The sequence below is a fragment of the Dreissena polymorpha genome, chromosome 6, assembly GCF_020536995.1.
Source record: "Dreissena polymorpha isolate Duluth1 chromosome 6, UMN_Dpol_1.0, whole genome shotgun sequence".
NCBI lineage: Eukaryota > Metazoa > Mollusca > Bivalvia > Myida > Dreissenidae > Dreissena > Dreissena polymorpha.
The window spans coordinates 57676335-57701429 of NC_068360.1; the positions used below are offsets into that span (position 1 = coordinate 57676335).

At 36.7% G+C, this 25095-nt stretch overlaps 1 protein-coding gene across 1 annotated transcript in view; it reads right to left on the reverse strand.

Moving 5' to 3' along the window:
- LOC127833959 (uncharacterized) overlaps positions 1–25095 on the reverse strand; it is a 124721-nt gene that overhangs the window by 63791 nt on the left and 35835 nt on the right. Inside the window, exon 2 of the mRNA XM_052359477.1 lies at positions 20316–20377. The gene's annotated coding sequence lies outside the window, so the exon portion shown is untranslated. The remainder of the gene's footprint in view (positions 1–20315; positions 20378–25095) is intronic.

Consider the following 25095-nt stretch of genomic DNA (forward strand, 5'->3'; position numbering starts at 1 on the left):
GTTTTGTGAAACATTTGGCATATGTTTAAAGTGCATATTGATTAATTCACTCATCAACTCTCTGTGAGATAAACTGTCTGCCAAGAAATATTCCATCATGAATATCTACAATTTCAAGTAAGATATTGAAAAAACGGTGATACATTGTAAATCCCAAACAGTTCGTGACGCTCGGGCACATATCATGCAAATATAATCATGGTAACGAAGTAAAACAAATTGAAAACAATATCGCGAATAGCAGTGTTTATCATGATGACTTAAATACCACATGCGTAAACTGTGCTAATGTGTAATATTGGTCAATGGTAATGCACAAAGCCTTGTTTCATATGTAGTACATCCAAATATGCATAATTGAATGAGAATAATTAGATGAATACAATAGAATACAGTTCGCGATTGTGATATAATACTTGTGACGCTAATACACGTTATTGTAACGCATATCTACGTAATGGCTAGTAGAGTATTTGAGCTATTGACACTACAATGCCTATATCCAACTGTTTGCACTCAATCTATGTAAAATACTACTTGCACTCAATCTATGTAAAATACTACTTGCAAGGTAGCTACATTGAGCCTTAGCTTAAAACATAATGCAATGCCAATGCAAATATGGAAATTTAGTTTAATAGATGAATTGCCTTATATTTCGAGATCAAATGAATTTGCACATAATTAAATGGTTCGTATGAAATCACAGGTGCCACCGCTTTTTGAGATGCATAAATAAATGAGCTAATGGGACTTCCGAGGTGGCTCAGTGGCGGATGTTTTGAAATTGCACAGATAATTATACAGGGTGACTAGGTTTTATATGTTGTATAATGTTTCTTCAGCATATTTCGAATTATGTTAACGTCTGGCAATGTAGTGCGATTCATTGGCTTCTTGCCGATCTTATAGGTTATTTTGCTCTTTTTTTTTAAAGAATGCGTCTATTTCAATCAACTCTGTAAGATTTCTAGAGTCTGAGTCTTTTCTTATTCTTACTTTAAACTCGTAGAAAGATTTCTGGAGCCTTAATCTTTTTCTTTATTCTGAAGTCGGAGAATTGATTGGTAAATATGCGTCAATGTTCTATATTGTATTTGCTTTTTAAGAATATTTCGATTTATCGTGAGAATTTTGTTGTAAGCTTTATTTTATTGAACATGTAATATAGTAATGCCACGCTAAAATGTCAATACATTCACTCGATCGGTGTCAATAAATCTCACAATGCATAATATTCACACAGAGGAACTAGTGCAAAAAAATTATACAACGACCATCGCATTAACCTGTATATTTTATTCAACTAAAGCGAGGCTGTACTTTTATCGCTCCGTGTTTGCAATTACAGCAAGTGTATTACCTTCCCGATCTTGCAATTACAGCAATTTTATTAACTTCCCCGGTGGGAGAATGTTTCGTTAACATATTTGTTTGTGTTGTGTTTATTAAGGTTAATTGATTTAGATTTAAAATAACTCACTAAGAATTTTCGGAGATTGACATTACGTAAAGAACACAGCTACCCCAAAAAAGTACCCGCGACCTTGGCCAAGCAATAAAGTAATACTAGACTATATACAAGACTATACACAATGTCTTCGATACGACATTTTGGTATATCCTGTGTGATAGTACCGGTAGAGCATACGCATGTTAAGATATACGTGTTGTTCATAATGCGAAATTTAACATGGGAACATGGTGGACAATCTAATCGATCTAGCTGAATGTAAATACAACACGTCGAAAATACGCCAAAACATTCGACCTGACTGACAATATAACACCGATAAGATGAAAATCCGAACAACTGTCCACAATTCAGAGCCATGGAATCAAACTTCGCCAGTCATAATTCTCATGTTGCACCACAGCCTTACACGTGATCACACTAAGCGTCTTCCTATTCACAGAGGCACATGGAAATAAGACTGTATATTGCATCTGACAGACCATTGCTGATTTGGATAATCGGTTTCCATGATCGTGGAAATGTCGTCTTTGTAACCAAATCGAAGACACAAGATAAAATGCCACAAACGCAAGACGAAGCGGAACCTAATTACTACAAATGTGTTTGCTATTCTGATATAATATGCTTTGAGGCACTTGATGCGGCGTCTCATCAGGGTCTGCGCTGTTTGCTTAAAGGAATTTCTGTAAGAAATATTCTAAATATACAAAAAAATATAATAGATATCCCTAATTTTGAAAATAAATTGATCCAATTTAGAAGAATGGGAGAGTCCACTAAGCATAAATGGGTTAAATTACTTCAATTCAAATACTAAGTACATGTTTTTTGCATAGCAGTAGAATAACAAATATCCTGTATAGATTGGATGTTTCTTTCTCTGACGTGCGAAAGTTCTGAATTAACTATTTGCACTTACAAGATTCATACACATGCAAACCAAAGTTATTATTTCCTGCTTTATGCTTTTTGGTCGATATTCAAAGAACCAACCGTAATATTTTATCTCAGTAATACATATTTAACTGCTGTTAATACCACCTTCAACTAACGTTTTCCAATGTGCATATACGTGTTAATTATGTGACATAGTTGTTCTCAAGTGTGTCATAAAAAGCATGTGATTTGGGCAATTTTATAAGAATATAACTTACTTGACAGATGTAAAACTGAAGGTAAAAAGCACTAAAGTAAAGAAAAGATAACAATATGATTTGACATCCTATCTCTCGCCACACAACCAAGCGTTTGATTTTGGGCAATATTTAAAGCAAATATTAATGACTACGGACATTTTTTTAAATAATATCTATAAACAATAATATAACATACGTTATGACATACGAACTATACATCCATATCGATTACTTTGCATATGTAAAACAACAGCAGGTTATTAGCGATGCATTTAACAAAACATAAACATATAATTTGACACCGAAACATATCACCACACAACCAATCTCTAGTTAGCTATGGCGTCAAGTACACGTTTGCCATTTAAAAAGTAATTACATTAGCTAAGATTTAAATGCACGCACATGGCATTCACTTCATATTTCGAATTCTGCATTCATTATAAGGTACATTTCCGAGAAATATAAGAACGATTTATATAATTACATGTTTATGCACAAATAAACACCTTTATTCACTATATAAATAGGTGTATACTTATGTTATTTCTCATTGTCGCGGTGTTGTTGTAAAGATATAAGACACACAACAAGTATTTGAATGGATTCAACGGGGACCATATGGGAAATCAATGGGATAAATAAAGCTGAATGACATGATGTCGATACAATCTCATTGCTCTAACTAACAAATAACTTCTGCTTCATCCGGAGAGGAAATTTGTAAGGCCATCATACAGAAATAGGTGTACGAAATGAGCCTTATCCGGCTGATAGACGAACTGCATACGACATGTTAATAACCTCGTATTAGAACGATCACCTGAACACAGAATGATTTTGAGTGTACCCATGGTTTTTATTTAACTAGCCCTAGTGACCTTGACCTATATACATCAGATGCCTCAGTCTACGATCTGGCAAATATATCAAATGTTAAGATTGGGTATCCTCAACAAGTTTCGTGAACATTGGGAAATAGTGTTCGCAAGCTAAATGTTAACGACTCAAGACGTTTCCGATAGCTTAGAATCAAAGTGTAGTGATCGGTCGAGCTAAAACGTACAGAAACCGGATTTCATATTGTTCTGGTAAAAGGGGGTTTAATGAATGTGTGGTATCGTCTCAGATAAGCCAGTGCAGTCCGCACAGGCTAATCAGGGACGACACTTTACGCTTATATGTCATTTTTCGTCTAAAGAACGTCTCTTCTAAGCAAACATCCAGTTTAAGTGAAAAGTATCGTCCATGTTAAGCCTATGCGGACTGCACAGGCTCATCTGGGCGATACTTTACGCACATGCATTAAACCACATTCAACAGAGCGGCTAATATAAAACATTTCGTATATGCGCTTAGTTGCTCGTATATCTCTTTAAAAGATCATTGCCCTATTAGGAAGGTAATAAAACTAATGTATTCTGCCAAACAGGACGTTAAAAGTACATTTTTGTCTTTTTTTTCCTTTAAGTTGAAACTTTTGTTTGAGTGACGATTGATGGATTCACAAAATTAGCTGTCGAAGTTCTTATCTTACAAAACAACACTACAATTTAGTTATCAAAGTGCATTTGCTCGAGAAAACAAAACGTAACACTCCAATGGACACACAATAGATTAACGCACTTCACTTCGAGTCATGACACTTGCATTACGTTACCATGACAACCCTATTAAAGACGCCACATAAAAAATAGCTTGTGGCCACGTAACATAATTGCTGCGTTACCTAATAATTTCTGGAGTTACATTTTCTCTGGGGAACTTCATCCATCAGCGTAATGTACATCATGTGAAATACAGTTTAAACGAAATGCGCAAGACGTTGTTAGTTGTATCATACATGTCAATTAATACTGTGTACTTATGCGACCACGACATACTTTCGAAACAATGTACACTCGTTAATGAGAAACACACCATGCCCGGCAAAGAAAACCAATTCGTAACCAAAACTTTTTTGTCAAAGAAAAAGGATTTTAAAAAAAAACGAGTTAATAAGATTTGAATATAAGCAATTTAATTGTTTCATACCTAAACTTACTTTAATAATAAGTTACGGCTGATCGAATTATTTACGTCTTTCAAAACTAAACCACCTCCTGACTACCCCAGTATCACGTTATTTTGTTCCTTGATTTTGGTTTCATCGTTCGCTTAAGACAGATGTCTTTCGGTATAAAACGCACAGCAAAATGGCTTATCGCATGCATATCCTCTGTGTTAAAATGTTTATTGTTTGTAAGCCGTTAATGTTCAAAGTTAATTCAAATAACTAAATTTTGAGCGATCTTTGAATCGCGAATGAATTAAATAAAACGTGAACAAACGTGCACTAAGTTTGAAATTAATATCATTAATATTAACATTATGGTGTTAAGTACGACCAAACATTTCAGTGAAAGACTTCCGGTAATCAATCCAACGGATATGTTTTCATAAGCATTCAGCTCAAATAACGGTCATTGCTTCTTTGAGCAGTCGCTTTATCTTGTTTTCTGATAGAATTATGAACACTTTGTTAAATTGCACATTGATAGAATTACACATCCGCTGTCGACATCTTCGTAAACAGCGATGCACTTCTTAATGCTAAAAGTGTATGTCGGTTTACAGTCGCAAAAGAAATAAGACGTTATATTTTATCTGACAAATTATTACATATAAAACCAGAACAAATGGTCTCGAGAAGGAATTAAGAAACGTCGCTATGGAAACCGATTTAATGAGACTGAATAAAATGCCACGAACAGCTAGGCTCAACGTAACATAATATCTAGAATTAAATGCGTTAGGCATTCTGGTCTAACATGATACGAATCTCTGAGGTGATAAATCAATCTGCATCAGAAAAATAGTGTCAAATAATAATGACACTGATGGGGATGCATGACAACTTAAATGCGCTAAACGCCTTTAACATAATTGTGTATGCACAAATAATATTAATAGTATGGGACTTCGATACACTTTCGCATCAATAACTCATGCCATTCGAGCAATCAAATGTTTATAGTGCGAAAAAAAACTTCTTCAATAACAGTTAAGTAATTTGAAGAGACGTTTTGTTGATGATGAGTTAACTAGTTAAGTAACGCCTGTAGCCAACCTTTTGAACCTCGTCGATTAAATTAATTTGCATATGGCGTAATACATCCATGTTTTGAAATTAACATTTCCCAACCGGTTCTGGTCATGAATTATGTGTTTTGCCACAAACTTAGCGTCAAACGTTAATGTATTGCTTCTTCAAAATAAAACGCGCTGATAGTTTTGTGGAAGATTTTGGCACTATTTAAAGAAAACATTAATGACTACGGACATGTTTTTTAAATAATATCTATTAACAAAATATTACATACGTTATGACATACGAGCTATACATCCATATTGATTACTTTGCATATGTAAAACAAAAGGAGATTATTAGTGATGCAGTAAACAAAACAAAAACATAGACTTTGACACCGAAACATTTCGCCACACAACCAATCTCTAGCTAGCTATGGCGTCAAGTATACTTTTGACATTTAAACAGTTATAACATTAGCTAAGATTTCAATGCATGAACATTACATTCACTTCATATTTCGAATTATGCATTCATTATAAGGTATGTGTACGAGAAATATAAGAACGATATATATATAATTGCATGTGTATGCACAAATAAACAAGTTTATTCACGCTAAACATATGTGTATACTTATGTCATTTCTCATTGTCGCGGTGTTGTGGTAAAGATATAAGACACACAACAAGTATTTGAATTGATTCCACGGGGGTCATATGGGAAATCAATGGGATAAATAAAGCTGAATGACATGATGTCGATACAATCTCATTGCTCTAACTGACAAATAACTTCTGCTTCATCCTGAGAGGAAATTTGTTAGGTCATAATACAGAGTTGAGTGGTACGAGTTGAAAGTTGTATGCTCTGATAGACGATCTTCATACGACAAGTTAATTACCTGGTATTAGATAGATCACCTGAAAACAGAATGAATTTGAGTGTACCCATGGTTTTTATTTAACTAGCCCTAGTGACCTTGACCTATATACCTCAGATGCCTCAGCTTAGGAACTGGCAATATATCAAATGTTAAGATTGGTTATTCTCAACAAGTTTCGTGAACGATCGGAAATAGTGCTCGCAAGCTAACTGTTGACGACTCAAGACGTTACCGAAAGCTTAGAATCAAAGATCGGGTGAGCTAAAACGTACAGATACCGGATTTTATACTGTTTGGGTAAAAGGGGGTTTAATGGATGTGTGGTAAGTATCGTCCCAGATAAGTCGGTGCCGTCCACACAGGCTAATAAGGGACGACACTTTCCGCTTTTATGTTATATTACGTCAAAGAAAGTCTCTTCATAGCAAAAATCCAGTTAAGGCGGAAAGTGTCGTCCCTGTAACGCCTATGCGGACTGCACAGGCTCATTTGGGCGATACTTTACGCACAAGCCTTACACCCCCCTGTTCACAGAGCGCGGCTCATATTATACAGTTGGTATGTACGCTTAGTTGCTCTTATATCTCTTTTAAAGATCATTGCCCTATTTATGTAGGTAATAAAACTTGTGTATTCTGACAAACAGGACGTTTTAAGTACATTTTGTCTGGGGGGTTTTCGTATAAGGTTGAAAACTTTGCTTGAGTGCCGATTGATGGATTCACAAAATTAGCTGTTGAAGTTCTTATCTTATGCTAAGTTAACATCTGGCCACGATCTCCCCGATTAGCCAGAGGCTAAAAAATCGGGGAGCTCTACGATTAAATGGTATACACCACGTTCTGTTACGCTTCCGCACGAAATCAGCACGTTTTGTTGCTACGATCGAGCCCACGATTTGCATCACGTTCTGTTACGGTTTATTGCGATCAACACGATTGGCTTCCACGCTCCACCACGTTCCGTTACGTCCTGTTAAGATCTCCCGCGACAAAGCCGCTTTGTTGCGATCTCCTGCGATTTGACCTACGATTTGAGATTAGAAAATGAATCGGACAATCGTGGTGAAATTTAAGTTTGATTTAAAATCTGTCCCAATGCCCAGGATGTCCCCGATTCAACCACGTTCCGTTACGCTCCCCCACGATCACCCAGATTCGACTCCACGCTCTGTTACGTTCGCCACGATGCTCTGGAATCGGGGACATCGTGATAATCGTGGCCAGATGTAAACCTAGCATTACAAAACAACATAATCATGCAGTTCGCCAAGTGCATTGCACGAGGAAGCAAAACTTAACACTCCAATGGACAAACAATAGATTAACGCTCTTCACTGCAAGTCATGACAATTGCATTACGTTACCATTACAATCCTATTAAAGACACAACATAAAAAACAAAAATAGCTTCTGGCTTCGTTACATAATTGCTGCGTTACATACTAATTTCTGGAGTTACATTTTCCCTGGAGAAATAGATCTATCAGCGCCATTAATGTACATTAAAGGAAGTACATTATAAAGGAAATGCACTATACGTTGTTAGTTTAACCATGCACGTAAATTTAAAGTATGTACTTATGCGACCATGACATACTTTCGCAACAATGTACACTTATTAATGAGAAACAAAACCTTTTTTCAAAGACAATGGCTTTTCAAAGCGAGTTTATAAGATTTTAATACAAGCATTTTATTTGTTTCATGAATAATAAGTTACGGCTGATCGAATTGTTTACGTCTTTCAAACCTGAAACCCCTCATGGCTTCACCAGTATCACGTGATTCTGTTTCTTGATTTTGGTTTCGACGTTCGCTTAAGACAAATGTTTTACGTTGTACAATGCACAACAAAATGACTTATTGTATGCATATCCTTTCTGTTTAAATGTTTATTGTTTGTAAGCCGTTAATGTTCAAAGTTATTTCAAAATGAAACAAGAGCACCGCCTTGCGGGTGCAGACCGCTCATCTATTTTTCTTTTTAAAGGTGAAGGGACCTATCTCAATTTTAATCACAAAGGAGGGAGGGGTGGAGTGGAGAGGGGTGTATAGTGTGGGTGTGTGGTCATTTATTACATTATCTTCCAAAAATGCAAAAAAACATGCAAAAAAAATTTAGGGGGGGGATTCTTGGGTGGGAAGGTTGGACGGTACTTCAAAAATAAAATGATAAAAATAAATATTTGTGTTTTTCAACAATGTTTAAAAACATTTTTTTTTTTGGGGGGGGGATATAGTGTGAGGGTGTGGTGGTCATTTATTAGATGATCTTTAAAAAAAATGAGGGGAATTCGGGAGGGGGGGGGGCGTGCGGGACGGTTTGGGTGGAGTCTATAGTGGTATGTCAGGTAAGAGTTGTTTTGTCAAAGTATCAATCAAATCTAATCATAAATAAAGACGTTATGGCAATTTTAGCAAAATTTTATAATTTGACCTTTAGAGTCAAGGTCATTCATAGGTCAAGGTAAAATTCAACTTGCCAGGTACAGTGCCCTCATGATAGCATGAAAGTATTTGAAGTTTGAAAGCAATAGCCTTGATATTTTAGAAGTAAAGTGGATCTAAACACAAAATTAACCATATATGCAAAGTTACTAAGTCAAAAAAGAGCCATAATTCCGTAAAAATGACAACCAGAGTTATGCAACGTGTCCTTTACTGTCCCCTTATGATAGTTTGCGAGTGTTCCAAGTATGAAAGCAATATCTATGATACTTTAGGGGTAAAGTGGACCAAAACACAAAACTTAACCAAATTTTCTATGTAAAAAAGGGCCCATAATTCCGTCAAAATGCCAGTCAGAGTAACATAACTTTGCCTGCAAAGTCCCCTTATGATAGTTAGTAAGTGTTGCAAGTATGAAAGCAATAGCTTTGATACTTTAGGAAAAAAGTGGACCTAAACACAAAACTTAACCAAATTTTCAATTTTCTAAGTATAAAAAGGGCACATAATTCTGTCAAAATGCCAGTCAGAGTTACATAACTTTGCCTTCACAGTCCCCTTATGATAGTTAGTAAGTGTTGCAAGTATGAAAGCAATAGGTTTGATACTTAAGGAATAGAATGGACCTAAACACAAAACTTAACCAAAATTTTCAATTTTCTAAGTATAAAAAGGGCACATAATTCTGTCAAAATGCACGCCAGAGTTATCTAACTTTGCCTGCCCAGTCCCCTAATGATAGTAAGAAAGTGTACCAAGTTTGAATGCAATAGCATTGATACTTTATGAGAAAAGTGGACATAAACGCAAGACTTAACCGGACGCCGACGCCGACGCTAAGGTGATGACAATAGCTCATAGTTGTTTGTTTTTTCAAAAAATATATGAGCTAAACAATGTGAGCGATCTTTGAGTCGTGCATGCTTGCGTTGAACAAACAAGAGATGTGTTTGTCAGAAACACAATGCCCCCTAATGCGCCGCTTTTTTACCTTTGACCTTAAATGGTGACATTGACCTTGACCTTTCACCACTCAAAATGTGCAGCTCCATGAGATACACATGCATGCCAAATATCAAGTTGCTATGTTCAATATTTCAAAAGTTAATGCAAAACTTTACTGTAAGGTTAAAGTTTTGGGACATAATGACAGAATGACGGAATGACAGACAGACAGGCCAAAAACAATATGCCCCCGATCATTCGATTCGGGGGGATAAAAAGTTATGAAAATTTATATTTTTTATTTTTTGACCTTTGACCTTGAAGGTTGACCTTGACATTTAACCACTCAGAATGTGCAGCTCCACTAGAAGTAAGTAAGAGATTGAATGGAGAAATGAAATTATGTTTTTTGACTTTTGACTTTGAAAGATGACCTTGACCTTGACCTTTCACAACTCAAAATGTGCAGCTCAACGAGATACACATGCATGCCAAATATGAAGTTGATGTGTTCAATATTAAACAAATTAGGAAAAATAGTTTTTTTTTTATTTTGACCTTTGACCTTGAAGGTTGACCTTGACCTTTCACCACTCAAAATGTGCAGTTCCACGAGAAGTAAGAGATTGAATTGAGAAATGATTGTTTTTAATTTATTTTTTACCTTTGACCTTGAAGGATGACCTTGACCTTTCACCACTCAAAATGTGCAGCTCCACGAGATACACATGCATGCCAAATATGAAGTTGCTGTGTTCAATATTAGGAAAGAACAAGATGTGTTTGTGAAACACTATGTCCACCAGTAGGTATCCTGGATTACGTATGATAACTGGCATTTGAAATGTCATTGACTGTACTAGACTGTCAATGCATGGGACAAACATGACAATGAAAGTATTTTACAAAAGATTATGGACTCCGGCCCAAAATAGTAAGCATTTATAAGCAAGAGCAATATTTTTTAATAATAAGTGCTATATAGCATACAATGCAATTATTAACACAATGTTTTTACACAAAAAGTACATATACATGAATTAATCATCTGGAAACAATTATACTATTTCAGGTCACTGTGACCTTGACCTTTGACCCAGTGACCTATTTTTGTTTGACCCAGTGACCTCAAAATCTAAAGGGATCATCTGCCAGTCATGATCAATCTACCTATGAAGTTTCATGATACTAGGCCTAAGCGTTCTTGAGTGTGAATGAAATTAGCTATTTTGACCCATGTATTTGACCTGTGCGACCTTGAAGGATGACCTTGACCTTGACCATTCACCACTCAAAACGTGCAGATCCATGAGATAGACATGCATGCCAAATATCAAGTTGGTATAATGAATAGTGCAAAAATGTGAATGCCGGAAACCATTATACTATTTCAGGTCACTGTGACCTTGACCTTTGACCCAGTGACCTAAATTTTTGACACAGTGACCTCAAAATCTATAGGGGTCATCTGCCAGTCAGGATCAATCTACCTATGAAGTTTCATGATCCTAGGCCAAAGTGTTCTTGAGTTATCATAAAGTGTGAATGAAATTAGCTATTTTGACCCATGTATTTGACCTGTGCGACCTTGAAGGATGACCTTGACCTTGACCATTCACCACTCAAAACGTGCAGATCCATGAGATAGACATGCATGCCAAATATCAAGTTGGTATAATGAATAGTGCAAAAATGTGAATGAAATGAGCGATTTTGACCCATGTATTTGACCTGTGCGACCTTGAAGGATGACCTTGACCTTGGCCATTCACCACTCAAAACGTGCATTTCCATGAGATAGACATGCATGCCAAATATCAAGTAGCTATGCGCAATATAGCAAAAGTTATAGCAAATGTTAATGTTGGCGCAAACAGACAGACAGACCAACAGACCAACAGACAGACAGGGCAAAAACAATATGTCCCCCAGTATATACTGGTGGACATAAAAATACAATATTTGACCTTTGACCTTGAATGATGACCTTGACCTTGACTATTCACCACTCAAAATGAGCAGCTCCATAAGATACACATGCATGGTAAATATCAAGTTGGTATGTTCAATATTGCAAAAGTTATCAAACTTTAACCAAGGTTAAAGTTTTGGACAAAATGACAGACAGACAGACAGGTCAAAAACAATATACCCCCGATCTATCGATCCGGGGGCATAAAAAATCGTGAACAAACATGCACAACGATTAATCGCCAATATCAATTATATTAACCTTATGCTGGTGAAGCACAACAAAAACAGTATACACTACTTTTGTACATAAGAAACGTAAACCTAAAAGGCAAGCAAGGAAATTAATTCGTTTCCTTTCATATTATGACAGAAATAATTAGTTAACTATTTACGCCACTGCGGTTAAATCATGCTCTATTCGCTCAGAGCTCTGTCAATACAATCATTCGATCAGTGTCAATAAATCTCACAATACATATTATTCAGATAGAGAAATGAGTGCATAAATAATACAATGACCATCCCATTAACCTGTTTTATATTCAACGATAACGAGGCTGTACTTTTATCGCTCCGTTCTTGCAATAAATCAATTGTATTACCTTCCTCGGTGGGAGAATGTTTCGTTAAAATATATGTTTATGTTGTGTTTAAAATGTTAATGTATATTTACGATTAAGATTTAAACTAACGGACTAGGAACTTTGGACATTGACATCACAACTTCTCCAAAACAGTACTCGAGACCATGGTCAAGCAACAAAGTAAAATAATATTTCAGACAATACACAATGTCTTCAGTTACGACATTTGGGTATGCCCTGTGTTATATCACAGTTGAACAAATGAATGTATGATATCTTTTTTGTTCATATAAATAAATTTGGCATGGGTAGCTATAGCTGAATTTAAATACAACACGTCGAAACCATAAGGAATATTATAAATGATAAAACGCAAATTACCCTGACAGGTAATATAACACCGATAAGATGAACATCTTTACACCTGTATATCTTACAAAACAGCATTACCACTCAGTTCGCCAAGTGCGTTGCACGGCAACAAAACGTAACACTCCAATTGACAGACAATAGAGTAACACACTTCACTGCGAGTCATGACAATTGCATAACGTTACCATGACAATCCTTTTAATAGACACCACATAAAAAATAGCTTGTGGCCGCGTATATAATTGCTGCGTTACGAATTAATTTCTGGAGTTTTATTTTCTCTGGGAACTACATCAGCGTCATGTACATCAAGGGATAGACATTATAAACGAAATGAGCCAAACGTTGTTGGTTATAACATGCACGTAAATTAATAGTATGTACTTATGCGAACATGACATATTTTCGTAACAAAGTACACTCATTAATGAGTAACACGTCATGCCCGGCAAAGAAAAACAATTTGTCAACAAAATCTTTTTCGATGAAAACGGATTTTAAAATTGAGTTTTTAAGATTTTACTGTAAGCACTTTATTTTTGTATACTTACACTAATATAAATAATAAGTTACGCTTTTCGAAACTAAATTCTCTCCCGGGTTTCCCAGTATCACGTGATTGTCATTCTGTTCCTTGACTTTGGTTTCAACATTCTATTAAGAAGAATGTTTTTAGGTGTAAAATGCACCGAAAAATGACTTTCGCGTGCATAACCTCTCTGTTAACATGTTTATTGTTTGCAAGCCGTTAATGTTCAAGGTTCATTCAAAATGACCAAAGGTTAGCGATCTTTAAGTCGCACATGCTTGCATTGAATAAAATAAAACGTGAACAATAGAGTGATACGCTTGAACGTTATTATCATTTATATAAACATTACGGTGTTTAGCACCATACAAAGATTTCAGTGAAACACTTCCCCATCGCGGTAAGCAATTCGGCAGATACGTTTCCATCAACATTAAGCTCAAATAACGGCCATTGCTTCTTTTAACAGTCGCTTTAAATATCTAGCTTTGCGGTCGACTTATGAACACCTGGTTAAAGCGCAGATTGATTGAATTACACATCCGCTGTCGACATCTTCATAAACAGCGATGCAATTCGTAATGCTAAGTTTATGTTGGTTTACAGTCGCAAGAGAAATAAGACGTTATATTTTATCTGACATGCCATTACTTCAGCCATTACATATAAAGCCAGTACAAATGGACTCGTGAAGTATGGAGAAACGTCGCCATAGAAACCGATTTAATGAAGCTAAATAAAATGTCACGAACAGTTAGGCTCAACGTAACATAACATCCACAATCCAATGCGTAAGGCATTGTGGTTTTACATGATACAAATCCATGAGGTAATAGTAATGCATCAACTTGCAAAAGAAAAATAATGACACTGGGGAGAATGTATTATAACTTAAATGCGCAACACGTCTTGAACATAATTGTGCGCGCAAAAATAATATTTATATAACGCAACCTTGATACACTTTCGCATTAATTACTTATGTCATTCGACCTTAAAATGTTTATAATGCGAAAATAACTTCGCCAAGCACAGCTAAGTAATTTAGAGAGATGATGTGGTGATGGATGAGTTAATCAGGTTAACCATTTGCATGCTGGGAAATGTGTCGTCTGCTATAATGTCGTCTGCTGAATTTCTAAAATAAGCATTTTCTTCGATTTTTCCAAAGAATACTATCAGAATAGCAAACAGTTTGGATCCTGATGAGACGCCACGTTCTGTGGCGTCTCATCTGGATCAAAGCTGTTTGCAAAGGCCTTCAAAATTCGGTTCCAGCACTGAAAGAGTTAAGCATTGCCTGTAGCCAACCATATAAACCTCGTCGATAATATGCTACACTGAGCAATTTTCCTGAAAATAACATAACCAATCGACCCTGAATCTTAAGTTTTTATTTTTCACGTTTTTCACATTGTACGTTGTGAGTTATGCTATCCAATGTACATAATTTAAATGGAAAATGTAGGTAACGTCAAACGATTCTTTGTAAGTCTATTTCATGTGCCCATTATTTGTACTACCACATGTTCTATTTTCAGTGTAATTGAATGTACATTTATTTAAAACTTCTCTTATTCTTCAACTGCCAGTTGCACCTCTTATATTATCGCTCTTTCATATTTTCAGGATGATAATAAACGCAATAAAACAAATCACCCCCAACAGATGCTACGTATTTTAAAAAATAAGACATATTATAGCATTCACTACTTCTTATTGCTAAATAACCATGATATTTAAGCACCCAATTCCACCTAGGTGTGGTTAAAATTGTCACTCGTGTTTATTAAACTAAAAAATCTCACGCACAATCCTGATTAGCCTGTGAAGTCCACACAGTCTATTCGTGAAGGACAGACGCTTTTACGGTATTTTCCGCAAAACAAAATCCGCTTAGCGAATTCCAGTTGAAGCGGAAAGAGTCGTCGCTGATATCATGTGCTGACTGCACTTAAAGTAACAATCACGCTAAAAAATATCGAATATTTCGTTAAATAAAGCTAAACCATAAAAAAATCAATGTTCCTTTTAGCAAAATGCAAAATTTCAACGTAAGATGTTATCTGGTAGAATGGATTTAACGAGATACAAAATGCTCGTTTTTATTTTTTTGTCGGCACAAATAATTCAATTTATATCTCCCGTGAAATATCCGAACATTTACGGGCGAACACGAGATTGGATACGGTAAGCGTCGGGAGCATGACGTAGCTCTAATGAATAATCATTCTGTGAAATCAAAATGAATTCTGGGTAACTGGAACTTAGCGAATGAGAAAATGGCTTGTATAAATTATGCAAATGAACGCAACCCGAATGAATCCGATCCTGACTCGAAAGCGAAAGTAGATTACATCGTGGAACGATATTTAGATATTTAGATGCTTAAAAGTTGCCGAATGCTTGTAATATTACGTTTTTACATCAATGTTACTTGTTTGTAGGGTCTTCCTATTGTAATTAACCATCGTATGGTACTACTTGTTGTCGAATGTTTTTATATAGCATAATACAGTAGCGGTATGTATTAGTGAGCGTGATAGTGACTTTAAAGCGCATGCATTCAGCCCCGTTTTCCAGGGCGACTTTTTATCAAAGTGATGCTTGGCAATTGTCCTCAATGTTTTCACCACTCACTTAGCTGTCAAAAGTCACCGTGGCGTAGTGGATATGGTGTCTGCCTGTCGACCGGGAGGTCACGGGTTTAATCCCCACTGGAAGCGTCCTTTCGATCCCTCTCAAAGAAACCAAGTAAAGGATCTAGTCACAGGAAACGCGCTCGAGAGCGTTTAAAAAAGCCCAAGGCTTTCCATGCAATCTAGCTAAAATAAATAGGTGTAAACTAAAACGATGCTTGTTTAAGCACTTAAGAAGTCTAAATGTTGCGCGGTTTGTTTAATGAAAATTTGAGTCGATTATATGTAACAAAAACTTCCTCGGTTTAAACAATTGACTGAGTCATTCTTTTTGACATTGTATATGAATGAAATGTCATCAGCACCTCGTTCTTACTAATATCTACCATTATTGTCTGGAAGTTAAGCACAGCTTTATGATATATTGACAGATCACATTTGCATATGGCGTATTACATTTTCTACCTGTTCGGATCATGAAATATGTGTATTGCCACAAACAGAGAGTCAAAAGTAAAGATATTGCTTCTTCAAAATAAAATGTGCTCGTGGTTTTGAGGTAGAAGATTGGGGCATCTGTTAAAGTGCAAATTGATTTATTTCCTCATCAACTGTCTGAGAGCTGATCTACCAAGCAATATTTATCCCGAACATTTCTATTCAAGTAACATATAATAATATACGGTGATAAATTGTATCTCAGAAGCAGTTCGTTACGATTGTGTAAATATCATGCAAATATCATTGTGGTAATCAAGTAAACAAAATGGAATACATTATCGCGAATATCAGTATTTATTATGACTTAAACGGACCTTTTCACAGAATTTGGCATGTATTGAAGTTTGTCATTAATGCTTTATATTGATACATGTCAACATTCGATCTAAAAAGCTCTAGTAAACAAGAGCTGTCACCATAGGATGACATATACCCCCGAAAATCGCGTTTTCGAAATCTAAACGCTGATATATATATATTAATACCCTATATATCAAAAGTATTTTACCTAGCCTTTAGTAACCGTATACGACGCTGCTCATGCGTATTGAATAACAATATTTATATCTATGAAATTAAACACATTATTTTTGTATTTACTGTGAAATATATATGAATATTGTGTTACACTAAAATACATCAACCTATTTCGTGCGAACTCGTTATAACCGTCAATCAAAATGGCAGGACTTGATTAAAACGAAGACAAAATGCAAGTTGAACAAAACGCGAGGAATAAGTGTAAGGAAACGAGAAGAAAATAGTGACGCATACAAACAAGAGCACCGCCTTGCGGGTGCAGACCGCTCATCTATTTTCTTTTTAAAGGTGAAGGGACTCTCATTTTCAATCACAAAGGAGGGAGGAGTGGAGTGAAGAGGGGTGTATAGTGTGGGGTTGTGGACATTTATTACATTATCTTCCAAAAAAGCGAAAAAAAAAAAAAAAATAAAAAAATCGGGGGGGGGGGTATAGTGTGAGGGTGTGGTGGTGAATTTGTGAGATGATCTAAAAAAAAAAAAAAAAAAAAAAAAAAAAAAAAAAAAAAAAAAAAAAAAAAAAAAATTTGGGGGGGGGGGGGGGTGGGGGGGGGGGGTGGGGTGGGGGTATGTGTGGGGTGTGGTGGTCATTTGTGAGATGATCTTATAAAAAAAAAAAAAAAAAAAAAAAAAAATAGGGGGGGGGGGGGGGGGAGGGGGGGGAGGGCACGGGGGATGGTTTGGGTGAAGTCTATTGTGGTATGTCAGGTAAGAGTAGTTTCATCAAAGTATCAATCAAATCTAATCATAAATAAAGAAGTTATGGCAATTTTAGCAAAATTTAATAATTTGACCTTGAGAGTCAAGGTCATTCAAAGGTCAAAGTAAAATTCAAGTTGCCAGGTACAGTAACCTCATGATAGCATGTAAGTATTTGAAGCTTGAAAGCAATAGCCTTGATACTTCGAGTGGATCGAAACACAAAATTTAACCATATATTAAAAGTTACTAAGTCAAAAAAGGGCCATAATTCCGTAACAATGACAACCAGAGTTATGCAACTTGTCCTTTTACTGTACCCTTATGATAGTTTGTGAGTGTTCCAAGTATGAAAGCAATATCTATGATACTTTAGGGGTAAAGTGACCAAAACATAAATCTTAACCAAATTTTCAATTTTCTAAGTATAAAGGGCCCATAATTCCGTCCAAATGCCAGTCAGAGTTACATAACTTTGCCTGCACCGTCCCCTTATGATAGTTCATAAATCTTGCAAGTATGAAAGCAATAGCTTTGATACTGTAGGAATAAAGTGGACCTAAACACAAAACTTAATCAAATTTTCAATTTTCTAAGTATAAAAAGGGCACATAATTCTGTCAAATGCCAGTCAGAGTTACATTACTTTGCCTGCACAGTCCCCTTATGATAGTTAGTAAGTGTTGCAAGTATGAAAGCAATAGCTTTGATGCTTAAGGAATAAAATGGACCTAAACACAAAACTTAACCAAAATTGTCAATTTTCTAAGTATAAAAAGGGCACATAATTCTGTCAAAATGCATGCCAGAGTTATCTAACTTTGCCTGCCCAGTCCCCTCATGATAGTAAGTAAGTGTACCAAGTTTGAATGCAATAGCATTGATACTTACTGAGAAAAGTGGAACTAAACGCAAAACTTAACCAAAATTTTCAATTTTTTAAGTATAAAAAGGGCACATAATTCTGTCAAAATGCACGCCAGAGTTATCTAACTTTGCCTGCCTAGTCCCCTCATGATAGTAAGTAAGTGTACCAAGTTTGAATGCAATAGCATTGATACTTTCTGAGAAAAGTGGACCTAAACGCAAAACTTAACCGGACGCCGACGCCAACGCCAACGCCAACGCCGACGCCGACGCCGACGCCGACGCCGACGCCAAGGTGATGACAATAGCTCATAATTTTTTTTCAAAAAATAGATGAGCTAAAAATGTACTGTAAAATTATTTACATTAAATAGGTGCATTGTGTGAGTAAGTCATATACATATTTATTCTGATTAACCCATTTATGCCTAGTGGACTCTCACATCCTTTAAAATTGGATCAATTTATTTCCAAAATTAGGGATGTCTAGTCTACTTATTTCCATATTTAGAATAATTCTTACATAAATTCCTTTAAGCAAACAGCGCAGACCCTGATGAGACGCCGCATCATGCGGCGTCTCATCTGGGTCTACGCTGTTTACCAATGCTTTTTTCCTAGACGCTAGGCATAAATGGGATAAATCAACGGCTTGGCCTATCTTCCGTCCCATTTTAACAACCAATGTTATTCATTGACCGCCCATTTCGGTTAAGAAAGTTAATTGTATTGTTTAATGTGATGCTGGTTATTTATTTCCTTCTGCGCATAGAAAATATGTCTATTTCCTTAAATATTATTCTAACAAATGTCAACAACAATTTCAAATTATTTCTGGAATATCATCATTCCTAAATAACGCCCCATCGGTGCAAAAAGATTCATTCTTAAGTAATTTTACATGTTTCTTGTTTTATACAATTCATCATTATGTATACATAACTCTATTTTTTTACAGCTCTTCATCCATTAACGTTTTCGTAGACTATTTAAACATTATCTTTGTGTTGAAATCACATTGACATTTATTATCCTCGCAATATGTATCTTTTACGTAAACTTTTGTTGATATATAAACATCAAGTTTTATGTAATAAACTATATATATAGACATCGACGGATGTGCATATAAATACAGCATGTTACATTTGCATGATTGAAAGTGACTTGCGCTCTGGGCTTTGTGCCACCTGCTTATCAGGGACGACATTTTGACTGGATGCTCGTTTAAAAAAACAACTTCATTTCAACGAAACATTTCATATAATCGGACAGCACAGGCTATTCTGGGACGACTATTAAAAAAAATGGACCGTGCTCTGTGAAAAGTGGGTTTGATGCATGTGTGTAAAGTGCCGCCAAATATTAACCTGTGCAGTCCGCACAGGCTAATCAGGGTCGACACTTTCCGCTTTTATGATAATTTTCGTTTCAAGAAAATCTCTTTTCATCAAAAATCTAGTGTGTGCGGAAAGTTGGACGACACTTTACGCACTTGTATTAAACCCCTTTTTCTAAGAGCACGGCGCAAATGTATCCAGTCCGGTTTTTTCCAGAGAGAGACTCAACTGTATTATATTTAAGGGGACCTTCAATTGCCGCGGCGGGAATGATTTAAAACGTATCAAATACCATCCCCAGTCTTACCTTTTTCGCTGACCTCAAGAGATTCGTGACGAAGAGAACATGGCGGATGTTTCCATTACGATCTGAAAATAACGAACAGACAAATGTACAAAAAAAAACACTTGGCGACCGCAATGTCGCATAATCATTTTCATATTGCATATACAGATGACTGTTATTTATAGTTCGTCGTCATTTAATTTCCGTTTTGTACTGTCATACAATGGTAGGAGCGGTGCTCTGAAAACAACAATACACCAACAATAATAACGTTCTTTTAACTGTGCTAATTATTCCGTAAATTTCGTCTTATTTTCTTGGTAAATTACATCAATTTTAAAAGAAACAAGCCTATACCATTCATTTACAACAAAATTGTGAAGCTCTTCAAAGCTTCGCATTGCACGATTTGCTAAGTGAATGAAAGAAGAAACATTTTGAGAATTATACCAGATTGAGACCTATGTTTTGTGGTACCTTTTTAAGAACAGAAAAATCCGAACATCGCGGAAAATATAATACAACCATTACACTAATAACTGAAGTCTAACATAAATCGTAATCTGATAAGTTATGACTAAATTAAGACTTTAATGATACCACATCCATAACGGGGTGTATACAACAGTAAAAGGCGCATGACTTCTTTGTCACGCCACAGCTACTGCTCTTAGGTTTCGCATCCAAATAAAGCAAACCTCTATCTCATTAATCACAAACAGAGAGCGAAAGGGAGATTATTGCATAATGATAAGTCTACCTTAACCCATGTATGCCTAGCGTCTAGAAAAGGGGCATTGGCAAACCGCGTAGACCCAGATGAGACGCCGCATGACGTCTCATCAGGGTCTGCGCTGTTTGCTTAAAGGAATTTCTGTAAGAAATATTCTAAATATAGAAATAACAAGGGCTGTTTGTAAAACATGCATGCCCCCATATGGGCTGTCAGTTGTAGTGGCAGCCATTGTGTGAATACGTTTTTTGGCACCGTGACCTTGACCTTTGACCTAGTGACATGAAAGTCAATAGGGGTCATCTGCCAGTCATGATCAATGTACCTATGAAGTTTCATGATCCTATGCGTAAGCGTTCTTGAGTTATCATCCGGAAACCATTTTTCTAAGTTGAGTCACTGTGACCTTGACCTAGTGACCTGAAAATCATTAGGGGTCATTTGCGAGTCATGATCAATGTACCTATGAAGTGTCATGATCCTAGGCATAAGCGTTCTTGAGTTATCATCCGGAAACCATTTTTCTAAGTTGAGTCACTGTGACCTTGACCTAGTGACCTGAAAATCATTAGGGGTCATTTGCGAGTCATGATCAATGTACCTATGAAGTGTCATGATCCTAGGCATAAGCGTTCTTGAGTTATCATCCGGAAACCATTTTACTAGTTCGGGTCACTGTGACCTTGACCTTTGACCTAGTGACCTAAAAATCAATAGGGGTCATCTGCCAGTCATGATCAATGTATCTATGAAGTTTTATGATCCTAGGCCTAAGCGTTCTTGAGTTATCATCCGGAAACCATCTGGAGGACGGACATACGGACGGACCGACATGAGCAAAACAATATAACCCCTTTTGTTCGAAGGGGGGGGGAGGGCATAAATATGCTAAACATCCCTAATTTTGGAAATGAATTGATCCAATTTAGAAGGATGGGAGAGTCAACTAGGCATAAATGGGTATCGGGGGGGAGGGGGCGCAATCAATACTAGGATGCGGTGAATACCACTCAACATCTATGTATGCTAGTATCAGCTGTATGCATTTGAGAGGTCGTCTCTTTGTCTAAGGTCAATGGTTGAGTTCAACGACCTTCTTGTTAAGAGCTACATATATATCCTAATACATCCTCCTCAATTTAGATTGCATAACGGAAAGACGCCTTGGCGTAATGGCCGATTAGCGTAAGTACGATATGTCTCATGTAAAGAAGACATTCATCAAGTGTGGTTATACAACTGCAAGTATTATGTAGAAAACGCTGCATAGGCGTCATTTAATCATTATCTAAACATGCGCCCGAATGTTTTACTTTTGAAAACACACGTTTATTCTGAATGTATTTTAAAATTAGAAATGGCGCGGCAGAGGCCGACGCGTATCCCCACGCCGCATGTTTGACCCAGGGGCGCTCCATGGTTGGTAATGCGTCCATGCATAGTTGAGATTGACCGTATAATCAAAAGAAAAGTTCAGTATCAATTAGAAGTGAATCGGTGTAGAAATGAAGAAATTAAAGGAAAAGACAATTTTGGGTGGGTGTGGCCTATTATGGGCGGGGCGCCCCAGGGTTGGTAATGGGGCCTTACATAGTTGAGATTAACCGCATTGTCATAAGAGATGTTCAGTATAAATTTGAAGTAAATCGGTGTAGAAATGAAGAAATTATAGTAAAGGCAATTTTGGGTGGGCGTGGCCTATGTGGCCGGGGCGCCCCAGGGTTGGTAATGGCGCCATGCATAGTTGAGATTGACCGTATTGTCATAAAAGAGGTTCAGTATCAATTTGAAGTGAATCGGTGTAGAAATGAAGAAATTATAGTAAAAGGCAATTTTGGGTGGGCGTGGCCTATGTGGGCGGGGCGCCCCAGGGTTGGTAATGGGGCCATGCATAGTTGAGATTAACTGTACTGTCATAAGAGAGGTTCGGTATGAATTTGAAGTGAATCGGTGTAGAAATTAAGAAATTATAGTAAAAGGCAATTTTGGGGTAGGCGTGGCCTATGTGGGAGTGGCTTATGTGGGCGGAGCGCCCCAGGGTTGATAATGGGGCCATGCATAGCTGAGATTGGCCTTATTTTCATAAGAGAGGTTCAGTCTCAATTTGAAGTGAATCGGCGTAGAAATGAAGAAATTATAGTAAATGGCAATTTTGGGTGGGCGTGGCCTATGTGGGCGGGATGCCCTAGGGTTTGTAATGGGGCCATGCATAGTTGAGATTAAATGTATTGTTATAAGAGAGGTTCAGTATCAATTTGACGTGAATCGGTGAAGAAATGAAGAAATTATAGTAAAAGGCAATTTTGGGTGGGCGTGGCCTATGTGGGCGTGGCCTATGTGGGCGGGGCGCCCCAGGGTTGGTAATGGGGCCATGCATAGTTGAGATTGACCGTATTGTCATAAGAGAAGTTCAGTATAAATTTGAAGTGAATCGGTGTAGAAATGAAGACATTATAGTAAAAGGCAATTTTGGGTGGGCGTGGCCTATGTGGGCGGAGTACACTAAGGTTGGTAATGGGGCCATGCACAGCTGAGATTGACCGTATTGTCATAAGAGAGGTTCAGTATCAATTTGAAGTGAATCGGTGTAGAAATGAAGAAATTATAGTAAAAGGCAATTTTGGGTGGGCGTGTCCTATGTGGCCGGGGCGCCCCAGGGTTGGTAATGGCGCCATGCATAGTTGAGATTGACCTTATTGTCATAAGGGAGGCTCAGTATCAATTTGAAGTAAATCGGTGCAGAAATGAAGAAGTTAATGTAAAATAGCATAAAAATTGAGTGAAAATCTCTGACCCGGCCCCGCCCCAACCCCCATAACTTTTGACCTAGGGGTCAGATGAAAATTCCGTCACTGACACCGTCGCACATATGCTCATAACTACCATGTATGTAAGTTTAAAGGTTCTAGTGCTAATAGTGTAGGAGGAGCAGGTGGTCAGGACGGTCGAACGGACGGACGGACGCACATCAATACGATATCCCCATTTTTTCTCCGAAAAACGTGGGGATAACAACAACACAGAAACTGGATTTACCATGTCCTGGCATTATTATCCATGGTTGATTATCATTTTATTAATGTTTGATTAAAACTACAAATAGTTTGACAAAACCTGCATGCAAAATGCATCAAGAACTGTGCACATCGCATGGTACATGGTCTATAACTCCGTTAACAAGACATTATTCCATACGGACACTCTCGTCGATATCAGTCATGGTGAATAATCTTAAAATTGCATTATACAGATACAGCACGGAGACAAAATGTTTTAAAGCTAAATGTGACCTTTAACCTTTAATTTCGACCTTGACATCTGATGAAGTTATGTATGACATACAAACGTCGCATGATAAATGCCCTTGACATTGGAGGTGATAAGACGGGGGCTACTCACCACACGTCGACTTAATAAACAAGAGATGTGTTCGTCAGAAACACAATGCCCCCTACTGCGCCGCATTGAAATAAAATTAATATTTATCATTAGGCAGGTATAGACATCATCTCCCTTTAAAGGTTATTACTTCCCTTGAATTTTGTCCAATCCAACGGGGGGGGGGGGGGGGAAGGTGTCACTCACTGACAACCAAGGCCTGTGGTTTAAAAGAGATCATAGCCAGAGTTTTTGTTTTTTTTCATAAATCATAGCCAGAGTTGATCTGGACATAAATGTACAAGTATGTAATGAACATCAAAGAAATTATAATTATATCATTTAAAAAAAACTTCAAAAAATCAATCATTTGGGTTATAAATAATCAAAATAATAAATCTGTACAGTAACTGTGAAAAAAAACTTAAATTCTTGGTAAGGAAATATATAATATGAGATTTATAATTATATAATTTACTTCCCTTGAAAATGATTTTCTGTAACAAATCTCTATTTTTTAGTAGCGAATAATTAAAAGCCACTACCGTGACTGTAGATTCACCACACAAAATGTGCAGCTCCATGAGATACACATGCATGCCAAATATCTAAAGTGGCTATGTTCAATATTGAATATTTTTCTCCCTTTTGAAAGCTTATTACTTCCCTTAAATCTGTATTTTTTACCGT